At 36.9% G+C, this 16,585-nt stretch overlaps 1 long non-coding RNA gene across 1 annotated transcript in view; it reads right to left on the reverse strand.

Moving 5' to 3' along the window:
• LOC122201899 overlaps positions 1–16,585 on the reverse strand; it is a 49,666-nt gene that overhangs the window by 27,042 nt on the left and 6,039 nt on the right. The window contains exon 3 of the long non-coding RNA XR_006194369.1: positions 15,231–15,349. This is a non-coding gene — a long non-coding RNA (uncharacterized LOC122201899). The remainder of the gene's footprint in view (positions 1–15,230; positions 15,350–16,585) is intronic.

The raw sequence follows: 16,585 nt of genomic DNA on the forward strand, positions 1-16,585 counted from the left end.
GAATTATTATAATAGGAATTATCATATGAGAATAAGAACTTAGTTCATGGGAGAAGCAGTAGCTCAGGCCCTCTGTCCTGGCAGATGAAGTCCAGCTCTGAGAGGAGATCTCAGCTGGGGGTCCGTGATCACATAGACCCGGTCCTATACCGCTTGGTCATCTGTAAGTGACACTCTTGTGCTCATGAGATATACCATGCAAAATAAATTTTAGATTTAGTAAGAATACACATAAATTTTGGGACACCTGGGTTGGCTTGGTCACTGAGCATCTGACTCTTGATTTCATCTCAGGTCATGATCCCAGGATCGTGGGATCAAGCCCCACATCGATCCCCATGCTCAGCAGGGGGGCTGCCTAAGAGTTTCTCTCTCTCCTTCTGCCCCACTCCCACTCATCGGGCTCCCTCTCTCTCCCAAAAATAAATAAATTAAATAAATACACATAAGTAAATAAAAATAATACACACAAATATAGTCTATGTAAAATTTTTATCATCCCTACTTCAAAAAATCTGAGTCTCTTAATTGACCGCAATTGATAAGCTTATTCATTGATTCTTCCATCAGTTAAGACTAATGTATTTTAAATTGCCATTACCATTTTAAAATAATAATATTTGTCATTATATTAAAGTTTTAGATGAATAATGGTTTGTACCAGTTCTTTATCCTCCTTGTATTACCTTTAACATCTTTCTGTGCTCTTGTTTTTCTCCCTAGTGCTGCAAGAATTAAAATCTCATGAGGAGATTTGCAAACCTCTTCCAAATACTACTGTGGTTGCATGAAGCCTTTTAGCTAATATGCACGTCAGCAATGAGCACCTCTAGCTCACTAATGGACACCCTGGTCCAGGGATTTCCCTGCATGACTTCACTAAGAGTGGCTGGAAAAAGAACAGATCCCTTTGAATATATTAGTTCTGCCCACACTGACCCAGTGAAGTGTTAATAAGTAATTGCCCGCTTTTGTCTTTTATCCCTTTGCATTTGGACACTAACACACCATCAGCTGACTTGTTAGGTATGTATATCTTTCCACACACTGTCGAGCAGGACTATGGCCATTGGCATACACATCTTCCGTGAAGCAGTTTTGCAAATTGTTTTGTGACAACTGGGATTCACAGTGTTAGATTTGCATTCACATAGAAAGTGGCAGGAATAAACCCAGGGAAGGAAAAACGGTAACTACCAGACCCTGTGAACTCAGAGCTTGGATGCCACCTGTGGACCGAATGGTAAGCTAACCTGGATCTTTTTGGTTTCAACCTGGACAGCGAGGCTAAAATCATCAGCAAATTTGAAGACCCGCAGTAAATATTTATTTGTCTATTATACACAAGTCTCTCCATTATATAATGAGAATTTTAAAAAATATATACAATCGTTATACGTCCCTCTTTGTCTCTCCTTTGGGAACATCTTTGGCTGTCCACTGGTATAGAAAGAAGGCAGGAAACACAACCATATCACCCCTACAGCGGGGGTATCTACATCTGGGTTGAGCATTTTTTGCCATTTACAGGTGTCTCTGTATTGATACTTCTCACCTCGCTGGAGGCCACATGAAAATATTTTGTCACTCTTTATCATGGAGGAGCTGGGAGATTGCTCTCTTCCCTCATTGTCAATGGTGATACAAGTCTCCTTCCTGCCCTTCTTCCCTTACTTCAGTTTTATAGTAGGCTGTTCATCATAAAAGGACATTAAAGCATATGGGGGGGGGGGGGTGATGAGGATGTTTGTATATGTTTCTACCTTACAGCAAAGGGTACTTTTCCCCTGCCTCTTACATGTTCTTCTAAGGGTCACCTCTGCTTGGTAGCTTTCTCTGACTCAGAGAAACAGAACTGTATTCCCTTACGAGTCTGTTAGACTATATATATCATCTTATTTTATAATAGACTATATATCATCTTATTTTATAATTAGTCATTTATGTATTGTTTTCTGCCGCCAGACTGAGAGCTTTTCCAGGGGATGAATTATGTCATGGTCACCTTGCATGTACACTGGGATCTGACAATATTTCATTGAAAGAATGACTGAATTAATGAGAAATTCATTACAAAATTTAGGAAAGTATTTTGACAGAGTCTTTTGTATTCTTCATATAATATTTCTGGTCATTTGAGATCAGTGTTTATATAGCCTCTATATAATTCTGTGAGTGAAATAAAATACTATAAACCACTTTATTTCAGGATGCGATTTAGTGGTCAACTATTATTCCATCTGTTTTAAATACTTTTCACTTAGAAAAAAAAAGCATTTTTATAAAACCTCTGGACAAGAAAACCCACACTGATAAATACTTTACATTTTTCATGAAAACTCTATATGTGGAGTTATTAAATGTACAATGGAACTGAAGTCTGTCCTTCTCCAATATTAAAACGTCAGTCAGATGTCGCAAGATAAAGTACCGAACCCTCAGCAAATGATGTGAAGTTGAGAGATGAAATCCAGTCTTTTTGTGCACCTTCCTCATTTAAAAGGGTTGGAGGGGGTTCAGCATGGGAAGAGCCAGAAGCTTTTATTTTCCGCTTAGAGGAAGTAGCAGGAGATGAAACTAAGATAGACAGGGAGCTCCACAATCAGTCAAGATTAAACCAATTTAAAGGATATGAAGAAAGAAATGTCTTTACAGTTTTCAAAGGTTTTCCATGCCTGAGGATCTTCCTATCTAAGGCCATATAATTCCAATCCCATTTGGGTTGTCTGTTGTTCATATTGGAATGTCACATGGGGACATTCAAATACAGCTTCCAGTACTCAGTACTCTTTTCTTAACCAAATGTACTTCCTTCTAATGCCCAAATAATAAGGAATGGAAGGAATTTGGATAAGGGTAACAGAACATGAACTGCTAAATGTGAGAATAGGCTGGCTCGGGCACAGAAGTGGGCACTTGGGTACAAGAGAGAGAAAATGCACCAGGGAACAGAAGAGTATATCAAGAAAGCAGTCGGTGGACTGGCAAAACCAATTTTGACTAATATGGTGATGGGGCCTTGGATATGGTGCAAAAGGAGGTGAACACTGAGCTCAATGCTCAGAGCTTCTCAAGTAATGGTCACAGGACTTTTACATTAAAAATGGATTCCTGTCAAAAAACAAAACAAAACAAAACAAAACAAAAAAATGCATATTCCGGGCTCCTCTCAAAGTTGCTCAAAGTAAAATGTCATGTAAAAATGTCATGAGGGGCGCCTGGGTGGCTCAGTCGGTTGAGCGTCCAACTTTGGATCAGGTCATGATCTTGCGGTCCGTGAGTTCGAGCCCCACGTCGGGCTCTGTGCTGACAGCTCAGAGCCTGGAGCCTGCTTCAGATTCTGTGTCTCCCTCTCTCTCTGACCCTCCCCCATTCATGCTCTGTCTCTCTCTGTCTCAAAAATAAAAAAAAAGTTAAAAAAAATTTTTTTTAAATGTCATGAATGCTACACACTTATCTTGCAGATTACTCACAGAATTAATGTATATTAGGACATTTTAAATGTCCTAATTAAAGAAGAGAAGAATCATCAAATGTGAACTACAAGGAAAAGTAAGTAAAATCACCTTTTTAGTTTACAAATAAGGAAACACACAGGAGCATTAAAGAGACCTGTTGAATATCCTTTTTTAAAAAATTATTCAAAATGCATTGTTTTAGGATGCACAGTAAATACTGCAACTATAGAGATGCTGTATATACCATTGTGCCTTCTGACCGTCACCGCCTAAGAGCAGAGACGGTGACCCACACTCTACAGGCTCCGATGACACAGCCTCACCACCAGGCACCTCCTGCAGGTCCCAATGTCATTGTCTTTTATTATCTTTTTGATGTCTGCAGAATCTCTAATGTTCTTTACTATTCCCGACTGTGGCTGTTTTTGCAAATTTGTTTTTTAATTGGTCTTACGAGGGGCTTATCGATGTCACTAGTCTTTCCAAAGAATCAATTTATGACATCAATTTTTACATTTATTTCCATTATATTAAATTATCTTAATTATTACTATTAATTTATCTAAATTATTATTAGATATGTTATCTAAATCATAATTGTAAATTTATATTATTTTGTTATTAGGTTTCTTTATTCCAATTATTTTATTTTAATGGGATGTTGATTATAAATTTTTAGAAGGATGCTTAGGGCATAGTTTTTATCCTTTTTTCGATATATGCATTTAAACAATAAATTTCCCTCAAATTACAGGTTTCTATACAATCTGTAAGCCTGTCATTATTAATTTATGTTATTATTGTTATTAGGTTTCTTTATTCCAATTATTTTATTTTAATAGGCTGTTGATTACAAATTTTTAGAAGGATGCTTAGGGCATAGTTTTTTATCCTTTTTTAGATAAATGAATTTAAATAATAAATTTCCCTCAAAATAATAGGTTTCTATACAATCTTTAACTTTGTCACTATTTTCATTATCATTCAGTTTAAAATCTAATCTACTTGTTATTCAGATTTATTCTTTAATCTCCAGGTTATCTAGAAGTGAACTGCTTCTCTAAAAACATGAGATGTTTTAAAAATGTTTTTGATGTTGTTGATGTTTCCCTTAATTCTATTTTGATCAAAGAACATAAGTCAGTTTATTTCCATCCCTTACCATTTTTTGAGACATTCTTTATTGCCCAGGAAATACAGTTTTTAAAATTTACTCTGTGTCCCAGAAAATGATATTCTCTGAAGTTGTTGGGTGAAGCATCATGTCAATCAGAGCTGCTTCATTTTCAAGTCAGAGCTTCTCGATGCCATAGATTATTTACCTGCCTGGTTGTTCTTTCAGTTATAAGAGAAATACATTATTTTCCATCAAAATGTTTAAATTTATCCCAGCCCTGTCAATTTCTTGCTTTATGTAACAGGACATGTATGCACTCACATAAAAAATGTTATAATTTATGGGTGGATTAATGTTTTTATCAATATTAATATTAATGTTAATTATTAAATATCATTAAATATTAATGTTAATATAAAATTAATTATTAATATTAGTTATCAATATTAAGTGCCTCTGTCAAATAATGTTTTGCCTTAAATTGCTAATAATGTAGCGATATCAGGTTTTTTTAGGTTAGCGGTTTCATCATATTATATCTGCATAATCTATGCTGTCAAGCACACCGTATCATTATATTTTAGGTCTTCCTCTTAGAATCTAGATATAGGTGACTTTTTTGTTGTTGATTTTGTTCATTTGTTTTGTTTTTTTATTTTAGAGAGAGAGCAGGAGCAGGGGAGAGGGGCAGAGAGACAGAGACAGAATCTTAAGCAGGCTCCGCGCTCAGCTTACAGCCAGACATGGGGCTGGACCCCAGGAACCATGAGATCATGACCTGCGCTGAAATCAAGAGTCTCATGCTCAACCAACTGAGCCACCCAGGGACTCCAAGGTGGCCTTTTAAAAATCCAGTCTGACAAGGGGCACCATCAGTGTAGATCCTGCTTGGGATTCTCTGTCTCCACTCCACTCGTGCTAGTATGTTCATGCTCTCTCTCTCTCTCTTTCTCTCTCTCAAAGTTAAATAAATTTAAAAAACAATCCAGTCGACAATAATTTTATTGTGTAAGACTTAGTCTACCTAATAAACATTTTGATGAATGTATCCTGAAATATTCTTTTTTACTACTTTCTTCTTATTTTTTTTCTGGTCCTATTTTTTTTCTCTTCTTTGAGATTAATTATTGTATTTAATAATTCCATTTCCCTCCTCTATTGGCTAATCCATTACAATGCTGCTTTTTCCTGGTTATACCAAAGACTTCAATGTGTTTCCTGAATACCTTTCTCATTCCCCAGGAGACGTGATGACTGTAGAATGTCTTAACTCCTTTTCTAGACTCCCAAAAAACATATTATAGATGTCATGTGTATGTTTATGTATAAGCCTGTTATGTATGTTTATGTGCCTATACACACCGTTTGCTGTTTTATGCAATGTGTACATATCCAATGCTATGGTTCTATAGGTACAACTTTTCGTTTAAACGCATTGACACATTTACCGTTTCAACTAGTTTTTATTCTTTTCTGCAGCAGCAATGATCTGAGATCATTTTATTTCTGCCAGAAGAATACTCTTTGGTATTTTGTTAAAAGCTCTGTTGATGAGTAGGAGTTTGTTGTTGTTGTTGTTGTTGTTTTTTGTCTTTAAGCTTCATTTTACTTTCAGATTTTGACAGATCACGTCAGTAGGGATATGACTCTTGGTTGCTGTGTTCCCCAAGACCACTATCTCGCTTACAGATGAGTAGGAGTCACGAGACTCAGCATAAGGGGTACTCGTGACTGAAAGTTATCCCCAGGGCCCGGCAAGGATATGTAGCTCCGTCATGAGGGCACAATACGAACACAGAGCGTAAAGGAATCCACGTGCAGAGTTCCTCACACACTTTCCCTTCTGAGGAATCACACAGAGCACACTCTCCCCTAGCCACAAAACTGCCACAAGATGCGTGTGATTTTGTGTGCAGGGAAGCCTGTAAGAGACCCCAGATCGGATGTTGTGATCAGGGCTGGTTACACGGACACCTGCTGTGTAGCACACACCAAAGTTCTAGAATCCCAGGAAAGCAGGTGCTTCACATAAACCATAATGTTTTCATAACAAGTCTAGGCATGCTGAACATCCTTTTCACTTAACTGATTCCTGGAACACCCTAAAAAACACATTGTGAGATGTCACCAAGGACAACATTAGAAGGAGGTCTTTCTAAACATAGCACTCTTTTTTCTTTTTTTGAAAAACAATTTTAATGTTTGTTTATTTTTGAGAGAGAGATTGACAGAGGACAAGCAAGGGAAGTGCAGAGAGAGAGGGAGACACAGAATCTGAAGCAGAATCAAGGTTCTGAGCTGTCAGCACAGAGTCTGACGTGGGGCTTGAACCCAAAAATTGCAAGATCATGACCTGAGCCAAAGTCACATGCTCAACCGACTGAGCCACCCAGGCGCCTCTAAACATAGCACTCTCAAATTTGGTAAGTTTCTCTGCACAGTTGGTAATTAGTTTGTAAGTCCTCTGCAGATATGATTCCCAGGACTTCTCCTTACTGTTGTTACCAGTTATAAGCCAGAAGGTAGCATTATTGATACAGTTTTTAAAAAACAATATACGTTCTATTTCTAGTTAAGATTTGTCTCCAAGATTGATCACAATGTGCTTAGATTTGACTTCTTCTAACATTTATCCTGCTTTGCTGCTTAAAGGCAGTGCTTTAAATCCATGGCTGGGTATCTGCCATAAATTTTAGAAAATTTTCAGGCATATCTCTTCGTACATTTGCCCTTTTTAATTTCTCTTCTGCCCCTAAGATCCAATCATTTCTATGTCCGACGTTTATGCCATATTTCATATACAGTAGCCAGTCCAAATGAAGACGTGTTGTTGCCAACAGCTCAGAAACCCTCTGAACACTGCTCACATCATTGTCTATGTCTCAAAGGTAACCCAGTCCTGACTTTTACATTGGTTTATTTGAATCGTTTTTCAATACCCTTTTAAAGTACTGAAATTGCATCAACAACCACATTAACTTCCTTCCGTTTGAATCAATAAGTCAAAATAGTGATATTAACAATGAAACTAATACTAATTTAGTCATTGCTTTTAGATGAGGATTCGCTTTCTATATCCTTCCCCTGTACCTCTAGGTGCACCTCCTTCTGGGATGCAAGCTATACCCGCGAAATAAATAAAACAGAGAGTATTTAGCAGAAAATGTGCTTAACTATTTATGTTAAGCAGTGGCATGAACTACTAGAAATGTGTTATCTGTGTACAGCTGATCCTATCATCCCTCTGCTGAAAATCTTTTGATGGCTCGTCAATAGTCTTAGGCTTAAGTCTGAACTTCTTACACTTTTACTCACAAGACTCGTCTATGCTGCCTGAATAATCCAGCTACTGCTTCCATACTGAGTGTGGACTCTCTGTTCCCATATCTCGCAACCATGTCTCAAGCTTATTAAAAGACTCCAAATTCCTTATTCATGGTCTTACACTTTTCATCTAGATCTTTGAAAGTTTGAATATTCTTTTTTGTTATTGTTCCGTTTGCCAAAATATATTATTTGAATTTTACCCTGAATTTTATCTCTTTGAAAAACACCATTAATTTTTCCCATATAGGGGAATGAAATATTTCTGAGCACTACTCATTCTATCGATAGTGATATTTATTTTATGATAAAAATGTCTGTATCATATTCCTCAATAAAGGAAAAGATTTTATTATTAAAATAACTATCTCATTGTTAGATAGTGAGACATATTTATGAGCACAAAGCAAATTCTATTTAATCAATGAGTTCTTATAACACCTCTAGCCAAGAGTAGTTTTTTAAATATATTAAAACTTTTTTTTTTTTTTTTTAAATTTTTTTTTTTCAACGTTTTTTATTTATTTTTGGGACAGAGAGAGACAGAGCATGAACGGGGGAGGGGCAGAGAGAGAGGGAGACACAGAATCGGAAACAGGCTCCAGGCTCCGAGCCATCAGCCCAGAGCCTGACGCGGGGCTCGAACTCACGGACCGCGAGATCGTGACCTGGCTGAAGTCGGACGCTTAACCGACTGCGCCACCCAGGCGCCCCTAAATATATTAAAACTTTAAAGAGCTTAATTGTTTTGTAATTTAGCCAATAGCTTTGTAATTTATTCTCTTTCATTGTCTATGACCTATCCATATCAAAATAACATACTGGGAAATCCATTGAATCCTTTTTCAAATTATCTGGCCCATGAGACCCTGATTCTTACGTAGATTCCACACCCCACCCCCCCGCCCCACTGAGTCTTATGAATGAAATTACATTATAGATCAACAGAAACCATTCTTTAATGATATGTCAAGAAAAAAAAAAACTCCTTCCATTCATCCTTCCTACTTGGCTACAGAATCTATGAGATCTTAATGATTCCACTGCAAATAAGATGTAGAATTTATCCTTGAATGGAAGGGCCAACCAACATTTCCAATAATCTATTGGGCATTTTATGGAAACAAGAAGAAGAATCTACAGTAGCTGGAAAGATACACTGAAGCAGTTTGATTTTTGAAATTTCTGTTTTCCTTTCTTTCATTACATTCTCACCAAATTATAATAATCACAAAGAATACATTAAACACATTCTAATGGAACTACAGAGTCTGCTGATTAAATAGGCTAATCATGCAGAGATTTAAGGGCGTGTTGTGAATAAATATGTTTAAAATCACATTAGTATCACTAGCGTAATTTCACTCAAAGTTTTATAAAAAATGTAAACACTTCATAGTTCCAATTCCCATAACCAACTACATTAGCTGAGATTGCATTCTGTGGGGAGATATCTTTATGTCTGCATCTGAGGAATAATTCTACATGTATTCAAGAGACAATTCCCTTTCATAAGAGGTATAAATAGTAGGCTTCCTGCTGGTGAACGATGATCTTTAGTTTGTTTTGATGCCTCACTATTAAATGAAGAAAATGATGAGATTATAGTTCATATTTAAAGTGTATGGGGAAAAGCATCATAGTTGTTGCCGAAATACACCATCCATCGTAGTCAGGAAGTACGATGCTGGCAGATTTTTTGACGCAACAAGCTGGTAGCTCGTTATTTGGGGATACACATTTTTAGTTTTAGGAAACTCTTGAATGTATTGGCATGAGAAAGCTGAAGGGAAATAGAACTATCATGAGCAATTCCAAATTAAATTCAAATTATGTTTTTAAAACAGTTTTACTTGGCACAAATGAATAAACATAAGTTAATATACATAAATTTACAGAAGTGTGAATGTGTGTGTGTATATGTATATATATGTATAATATATATTATATATATGTGTGTGTGTGTGTGTGTGTGTGTGTATAAGGCAAGTAACATGCCTTAGTCCTCATCTTTACTGCTCCCCTGCTTTGCAGACTAAACAGTCTTCTTTCCCTTTCTCTTCCACTACCACTAGTTACTGGAGTAAGTAGGCTCTAAGTTCTAGTATAATCCTCATTTCCTCTCCCAAAAGTTTGGTCACTAACTCTATCATAAAGGTCTATCTCTCTACATTCATAGCACTCTTTACTTACTTTTATTAATTTATTCATTCATCACCAAATATATTCTTGAATACCTACTGTGTGCTAGGATACTGGGCAGTGGGGAAACAGCATGGATAAGACTTATCTTTTGCAATGAAACTTGCATTCTGTTGAGGATATTGCAGTGAAAAGTATTACAGAGAAAGTCACAGTAATATCACTTGCATCTATGTGTCCATCCATTTGTCTTCTTTAGATCATGAGCTTTTTTAAAAGTAGTTTCTCTGGGGGCACCTGGGTGGTTCATTCAGTTGAATGTCTGACTTTGGCTCAGGTCATATCTCATGGTTCATGGGCCAAGCCCCATGTCAGGCTCTGTGCTGACAGCTCGGACCCTGGAGCCTGCTTCAGATTCTGTGTCTCCCTCTCTCTCTCTCCCCTCCCCCACTCATTCTCTCTCTCTCTCTCTCTCTCTCTCTCTCTCTCTCTCAAAAATAAATTAACTTAAAAAAATAGAAGTAGTTTCTCTATTTTACTGGCAGTTGTACTATCTTTTTCCTATTGGCATCTAGCGGGATCATACAGTAATTTCTCACTAATCACTTGTTGCATTTTACTGACAAAGGCAGCCTAGGTATTTAAAGATTTTAATGGGTTCGTATAACAAAATTATAGACACCAGTTATTAAGAGTACATTTCCACATAAGTATGATGCTTTTACTGATAGGTAACTACCTAGTCATGATGTTGAGCCAGAACCTACCAACAGGACTATGACAATTGGAATTAGTTCTCCAAAAATATCTAATACTTTCTTAGAAAGTATAATGAAAAACACAAACTGTATGGAGAGTTTGTTTGTAAAGAGATGTATGTGACATCACCTTACAATGTGCCATCAGATTTTCACACGAGTACCATTCAGTAGGGAGAAGACCGGAGGACGAAAGCAAACAAGCGAACAAGTGACTTCGCTTCTTGGGAGCCAGGCTTTCATTTCAATTAAACAAGCATTCAATACCACACACCAGTTATCTCAGCGTGGGAACAGTTACAAGGACAAACGCTATGAATTTTTATGTTTATTTATTTTTGAGAGCGAGGGGGAAGGGGCAGAGAGAGAGGAGACACAGAATCCGAAGCAGGCTCCAGGCTCTGAGCTGTCAACACAGAGCCTGGCTCAAACCCAGGAATCGCGAGATCATGACCTGAGCCGAAGTTGGTCGCTTAACCAACTGAGCACCCCCAGTGTCCCTGATTTCATGTTTTCTTACTGTCGTGTGTTGGGGTTGTTTATGGGTCGATATGAGATGAGCACCCAGAGATCCACAGCAATGTGGCCCCAGAACCACGCCATTGGCGAGGTGGAGAACGAGGTATGTAGCGTTATTAAACAACCCTTTGATTAGTTGGTCCTTGATAATGTACATAGTGGCCATTTACTCGTCCATCCACAGGATCTAGGGCATATGAGATGGGCCTTTTAAGGTTCTGTGTTTTCCTCAAAACTCTGTCTTTGGTCTTAGCTATTTTTAAGACACATTTTACCAATGTGTGTGATCAATTTTATTTAATATATCTCTTATAACATCTTTTGGATTTGCTTCTTCTCTTATTTAAGTATTTCTCCAAGATTGTTTGTAATGGAAGTTTGTGCAGCAAGCCTTCTGAAGTCTTGTATGCCTGAGTGTATCATTAATAAGGCCGTATATTTGAGTAACAATTAGTCTGAATATAAAATTCTAGGTTCTGAGCTTCTTTTCTTTAAACTGTTGAAAATTCTAGCTCAGCCTTATCTACCTCTGAACTTTTCAACTGCCTCTGATACCCAACACTTCAGGAACCATTTGGCATCATTAGGGGAGACACCCCAAGGGAACAGGCATCACAGAAACAAAAATTGGGTCTTCAAATATAAGTTGACTCCATTGTCATTTGCAATCCAGTGTCATCATAATAAGAATACTATTCTTATTTCCTTGGATGTGATATGCTTTTTCTCTCTATAAATAGATTATGCTCTTTTTCTTAAGCTGAAAATTTCAGGTTAAATTAATTAAAGAAATTTATTAAACAAATTTAAATTTATTAAAAGAAAATTAATTTTCTTTTTAATTTAGGGAGATTTCTCTTTATTTTTTCAGTAACTATTTCCTACTATTTATACTTACTTCTCTTTCTTAAATCTTATCATTCTAAGTTTTAGTACTTTTACCTTTAACTTCCCTCTTTCTTTTATATTTCCTATATATTTGTCCTTTCTTCCATCTAGGAAATGACTTTAATCTCTTAATCTGAATTTAGTAGTAAAATCTGAACTTAATCTGAACTTAGTTAGTAAAACAACTTTTTAATTAGCTGTATCCATTATTCCATTTTTCTCAACAATCTTGTCTTTTTGAAAATGTTTCACTTATTATATTTTTTATACCTAATATTTCTGCTTGGTTAAAGATTAGCAGTATAAAGCAAGAATAAGAAAACAAAAATAACCATTTTACAACGTGTTTCACACTCTTGGATATCAGTTCACATGTTGTCAACAATTCAAAAATAGCTGTCATTTTCAAGGTCATTTTTTAAAAAATTTTTTTAATATTTACTTTTTTTTTTTTTTTTTGAAAGAGAGAGAGCTCCAACAGGGGAGGGGCAGCGAGAGGGTGATAGAGGGTCCAAAGCAGGCTCTGCACTGACAGCAGCACGCCTGACATGGGGCTTGAACTCACGAACCATGAGATCATGACCTGAGCCAAAGTCGGACATTTAAGCAGCTGAGACACCCAGGTGCCCCTTCATGGTCATCTTTAATAGTGACTCTACTTTGATAATCCCTATACTGTGAGGAGTCATGTCTTATGAGCTAGAATCCTCAGTCCAAAATAGTACCCATTCCATTACTAGGAATTAACACTTTTTTTTCTGGATTTTTATAGACTAGAAGATTCTCCAAGGAAAACATTAAGTTTAGTTTGTTTACATTGTGCTAATTCTGCACATATAATTTATTTTTTTCAACAAGACCATCGTGCCACCAACTCTAAGGAATTTCCTTTCTGTTTTTCTAGAATTTTAACAACGAACCAAACCTTTGAAAATACTATGTTGTGATACAAATGTTTCTAAAATATGGTAGAGATCACATCCTCTTTGAATTATGTAATTTTTCATTCAAGTAAAATATCATTCAGCATGCTTTCTAATGTTCTGTGTATAAAACTAATGACCTATATTTGGAGTTACTATTTCCTTGACTCATTTAATCCTCAATCCATTAAAACATACTTCTTCCCTAGCACTGTAACGACGTTTTCCTTTAGGTGCTAAAAAAATGTCTTATTTGTTGAAATAGCCTGTGTATGATTTCACTCTAATGTCTCATTGAATACAGAAACTAAAAGTCTTCAAAATTGTGTCCCTATAATCCCAATTTTTTGTAAAATGATGTTCTTTTTCTTAAAGATGTCCTATCTTTTTAAGATATCATCAGAACGTTTCCTGGTGCCTTCATGGCTCAGACGGTTAGGTTAAGCGTCTGACTTCAGCTCAGGTCACGATCTTGTGATTCATGAGTTCAAGCCCCACATCCGGCTCTGTGCTGTCAGTGCAGAGCCTGCTTCTTTGCATCCCCTGTCTTCCTCTCTCTCCGTCCCTTCCCGACTTGTGCTGTCTCTATCAATGATAAATAAACATTAAAAAAATATAAAATATTCCAAAAGACGTAATTTATAGCATAATGTATATACAGATAACTATGAAGCACTGTTACATCTTTCATATATATATTTATTATCTCATGGAACCTAAAGAATGTAGTGATTTGAAACCTACCATCATCCACTCCAAAATACTCACAGGCGCCTGTGTGGCTCAGTGAGTTAAGCATCCGACTTAGGCTCAGGTCATGATCTCGGGATTTGTGAGTTTGTGAGCTCACATCAGCCTCCCCTACTGTCACCACAAGGCCAGCTTCCAATCCTCTGTCCCCCTCTCCCTCCCTCCCCCGATCATGCTCACTGTCACTCTCTCTCAAAAGTAAATAAACATTAAAGAAATTAAAAGCCAAAACAAAATATTCAAGCAAGTTGTACTTTCTTTTTTTTTTTTTTTTTTTTTTTTTTTTTTATTTATTTTTGGGACAGAGAGAGACAGAGCATGAGCGGGGGAGGGGCAGAGAGAGAGGGAAACACACAGAATTGGAAACAGGCTCCAGGCTCCGAGCCATCAGCCCAGAGCCTGACGCGGGGCTCGAACTCACAGACCGCGAGATCGTGACCTGGCTGAAGTCGGACGCTTAACCGACTGCGCCACCCAGGCGCCCCGCAAGTTGTACTTTCATATGTAGTAATTACAGTTATTTTTTCTCTGACCTCATATATTGATAATATATACATATAATATTATGTTTGCCCCACAGAATTTTATCATAATACTATTTGGAAAATACTGAAATATATGAGTACAACCAGTTGTTTTGAAAGTCTGAAATATTTGAAAAAATGCTTAAAAATTTTTTATTAATCACCTCATTTGCTGCCACCAAATTATGTATATGTTTTAAATAGAATTTTTTTCCTGTGACTACAGTCCTACTGTTAAAAGTCCCAGTCCATCACTTAATTCCATTTTAGTAATAATTTCAATTATGACTAATGTACAATTGATAAAAAACAAAAACATATTGCCAATTTTGATAAAAACGTTATCAGAAACATGTCTTTCAAGGACACATTAAGTTACGGACACTTTCATAATTTGCAGGGGGGAGACATTTGTGAGATGAATGAATAGACCACGGACTAAATAAATGAATGAAAATGGACTTTCCAGAGTTGTTTTTTCTTCCCCCCATGAGCATTACCTCTTTTAATTAGTATTTCCACAGAAAGTCCTTCAGCTTTAACTTTCCTTTGAATCTCAACAAATACAGTTTTCCCAATGAAGGAATCATTTAGATAAAATTGACAGCAAAGGAGAATCTCCCTGTTAGAACCGAATACTTGGGGAGAATATACAGAATTTTATGTTGCCAGAAAATAATGACTCTTATTTCCTGAAAAGTTTAGCAGTTCAGGCAGTATGATACACACTTCACATATGCTATTCCACTAACTCTTGTCACACCCTAGAGGATAAATTATCACACAGTATTTTGTGTAGGAGAACAGAGAAACGGGATAGGACTTACCCGGATCAGCAGAGCCACTCAGATGAGAATCTTCTCCAGGGCACCCATCTGCCTTCCCGCGAAACCACATGCAGCTTTGGGACACGTGTATGAGGTGGCTACTTGGCTTTGGGTTTGGGCTAAGTGAATACAGATAATTAGATACATTACATGTTTGTGGGGCACCTGGGTGGCTCAATAGGTTAAGCATCTGACTCTTGGTTTCAGCTCAGGTCATGATCTCATGGTTCAGGGAATCGAGTCTTGTGTAGGGCTCTGCCCTGACATCAAGAAGCCTGCTTGGGATTCTGTCTATCTCTGCCCTTCCCTTGCTCATGTGCTCTCTCTGTCTCTCAAAGTAAATAAATAAACATTTTTAAAAGTTTGTAATTTCCCTCTCTTATGAAGAAGATCATTTCTCGTAGGTGTCCATATTGCTAAAGAAAATATGAGCATCATTTGTAGACTTTCACTTTTTCTTATTATCAAATATGTCATCAAATCACCTTATAAGAAATACCTATATGTAATTTCAAACTCCAATTATAACAATTTACTTCCATTTCTGCCTTAACTTTTTATAGTTTTAGTTGAAATAGTTACATGGTTTAATGTATTTCTTTCCTAATGATTACATTCAGTGGTGTCTTTGGTGTGAAGGAAAATATTCATATATGATTTAAAGCCTACCATGGTACAATCAAAGACTAAGACCATATGTCTGGAAGAGCTGAGTTTCTCATGTCTTAAAGATGCTTAAATACTTTCCAGTCTGTTCATATCATTTTTCATGATAGCATCAAATTTCTCTTGCATACATCGTGATTATTATTTGTTGAAGGTACATGCTGATATCTTTGGAACTTAAAGAGGAAACAATCATAATGACACAATCGGGATGTGAAAATTTAGTCTATGTTTAATCCAGTGAGGCGTGTATGATCTGTGTGGGAACAAATAAATACTGAATGTATGTTATGTGCTACCAGGTGTTGAAGAAGATGTTATGCCACAGGAGCCCAGGGGAAGGGCAGCCCCACAGCGGCATCCGCACAGGAAGGAAAAGCGTTAGACTTAAGGGGGTGAGAAGAAGGCGGCCAGCATCCCAGAAAGGAGGGAAAACAGAAGTGTTCGAGTATCAGGAAAAAAATGACAATCTCAGAATTTCATCTTGTCCCGACAAGGATAGTGTAAAACGTATCAGAGGAGGCAAGATTGAATGCAGGGTATTATAATCACCTAGCCGGAGAGGGAAGTACTGAGAGTCTGAGCATGTATTTGGTTTTCTAAAGAATGATTTACCAATAAATGTGCTAAGAGCTTTCTGAGCCCCAGCTGAAGGCTGTGCCTGGAGAGACAACTGTTCTCTGGCTTGT

Source organism: Panthera leo, chromosome D2, assembly GCF_018350215.1.
Source record: "Panthera leo isolate Ple1 chromosome D2, P.leo_Ple1_pat1.1, whole genome shotgun sequence".
NCBI classification, from domain to species: domain Eukaryota; kingdom Metazoa; phylum Chordata; class Mammalia; order Carnivora; family Felidae; genus Panthera; species Panthera leo.